This window comes from Euphorbia lathyris, chromosome 2 (assembly GCF_963576675.1).
Source record: "Euphorbia lathyris chromosome 2, ddEupLath1.1, whole genome shotgun sequence".
Lineage (NCBI taxonomy): Eukaryota > Viridiplantae > Streptophyta > Magnoliopsida > Malpighiales > Euphorbiaceae > Euphorbia > Euphorbia lathyris.
This window is the reverse complement of record NC_088911.1, coordinates 92644804-92647618: the sequence shown is the minus strand read 5'-3', so window position 1 is coordinate 92647618 and position 2815 is coordinate 92644804.

The following is a 2815-nucleotide window of genomic DNA, read 5'->3' as shown; positions in this document are numbered from 1 at the left end:
TGTTAAGTGACATGTTATCTAACACATAGATTGACACACTAAATAATTTTTTCCTAACTACATGTCATATCACCCCTAAAATAATCTTACCACATTAATTAACTATGCTTTTCTTTTTTCCTAACTACATGTCATATACTGCTTAGTATATTATTTGAAAAATCAAGAGATTAATTAGCAAAAGTTGAATTGATTAGTACTTAAATATGCTTTTCTTTTTTCCTAATATATATACCTTTCAAGACTTTATATTTAATTAAGAAGACCACCCCAGTTTATTTATCTTCGAAAATATCTTAATAAATATACATAAGAAAAAAAAAGGAAAAAAAAAAACTTCAAATGCTTACCCATTGTGTTTTGTATGTTACTATCCAATTATATGACTTCGGTGATTTTTAGATGTTAGAGTGATTAATTAAATGAATTTTATCACTTATTAGGGAAAAGTACGAAAAAAATATCTGTGGTTTGCCCAATTTGTAAACAGAGGCATGTGGTTTAAAAGTTTACAAATAAAGGTCTGTAGTATGTTTTATTTACAAAACAAAATATTACAATTACATATTTAAGTTCTGATTACAACCAAAGACGTTTTTATCAAAAAAAATATTCTTACATATCAGCAAAACACAACCCCCGAAAAACACAACTTTCTAAATCGAAACAATAAATAATATGGCGAAATTTTACGTTTTTTACTAATCTGACAGTTTATGAACTAAATTGATATTTAAGTTCATTTTACACGGTTGCAATTTGATTTTGTGATCTGTATTTTGTCAATATATAAATGTAATTGAAAAAAATAAAAAATGCTCTTATTGTTATCAATTACTTAAAAGTTTAATTTTAAATATTTTGTTTCGTTAAAAAGTATACCACATACCTCTATTTGCAAACTTTTAAACCACAGACCTCTATTTGCAAACAAGGCAAACCACGAACATTTTTTTCGTACTTTGCCCTTATTATTACATTTAGATTTATTAGAATTTTAAAGTGAAAATTAAAATCATTCTAATATTTAAATCTAATAAATCTAAATGTAACGATGACTGACTAATGTAAAAAAATATAAATTAGAGAAATGTAAAAAAATGTGTACTCATGGCTAATCAATAGGAAAAATAAAAAGAAAATAGCAGGTGTTACCGAAACATGTAAATTTAAAATATAGAAATTTATTTATAAATAATTTTTTATGCAACATATATATGCGGTTGCATATGGGTTGGATGGATGATGAAGATGGTTATTTTATCTTCATATCCCTATTTATATGGAGAATCCACATCCTCATTTATCGGATAGTGATAACTTGTTATTTGATTTAGTTTACGTGTCTAAGCCGGGATGATGATTCAACGTCGCAATGATCCTACAAAACAGTATGCAGGTCAGCCGAGGTCGGAGTCCAACAAACCGCTCCGATGTCTAAGTCAATTTATGATTAGGACCGAGTGGACGGGTAAAGACTAGTTTGAGATAGTAGTTAACATACTGAACCTTGTGATAGTACATGTCTATTTATAGTGTTTGACTTAGGTTTAAGGTTGTCACCTCCTTAAGAATCCTTATGAAGCTAGGATTCCTAATCCCTTGAGGAGTCCGAAACTTGAGAGGAATCCTTTGTTGCATAACATTCTGAAAGATTCCTTTGTGCCTTGAGGTCCAAATCATGTTAGCCGCGTTGAGCTGTTATTTGATGGGCTTAAGCCGCAATAGACATAGTCGGGATGCTGAAGTGAGTCACGGGTCTTAGACATTGTTTGAGCCTTTATTATGTTTGAACTTGGATCATAATGAGGATGGTGATGACGTCATGCGCGTGACATCATTTAGCATGATACATATGTGCTCCACCTTCTAGCCTCTAGACATTCTTTTAGGATTCTTTTGTAAAATAAAGCTTTTGCAAAATGTTTATTTTGTTGTTTTGCTTGAAAACGTCATTTTCTCAGAGTCATTATGGAGTCACCTTGTAGTTTTGCTGACATATTTGCTGGGGAATTGGTCTAGAATCCTATGCTTGGAGCTCTTTGATGAGAACGTTTGTTCCGATGCTGGAGACGCTTCACTTGTCCTGAAGTTTTTTCATTTTCCTTTTTTCCCTTTTATCTTCTTCCCTTTAGTCGTTGTGTTCTCTCGCCTTTTTCCTTCTTGATTGCTCCATTGCTCTTGTCCCTTTGGATTCACATTCTTCTTCTCATGGGGTCTACTGCTCTTTGTAAGTTTCAGTAAGTTCTCCTTTCTTCTCTTCAACTCTTTTGTTTGGATTATGGCCTGTGCGGGCTCGTCTCGTGATAAAGGTGAGAAATCTAGACCCAGCAACAGTAGTGAGTTTTGTCTCAAATGAGAAGCTGAAGATTTCTTATTTGAGAAATCACGAACAATCGTCTACCTTTGATGACCTTTCTTTGGCTACTTTGGTATCCCAATATCTTGAGTTTGCTCATTTAAAGTCTAGGGCTCCAAGCCTTGACCATGTGATTACTGAAGCGCCTGAAGGCCATTTGGGGTTTTACGAGATTTTTCTTGAGAAAGGAGTTCATCTTCCTTCCCCAATGGCATTCTGAATGAATTTGATATTTGTTCGACATAATTATCTTTGAATGGTTGGTTGGATCTCTTGGGTATAGCCAAGGTTTGCGAAGATCTGTAGTTCGTACCGAAAGGTCCTCTTTTTTTTGCATATTTGGACTCCCAATCAGAAGTCAGCGGATGACTCCATGTGGATCTCAAAGCTTCCTACCAACTGGTCATCTTTTGTGAATGATAAACCCTCTAGCAATAAGTTCAAACCTCGCTGGTT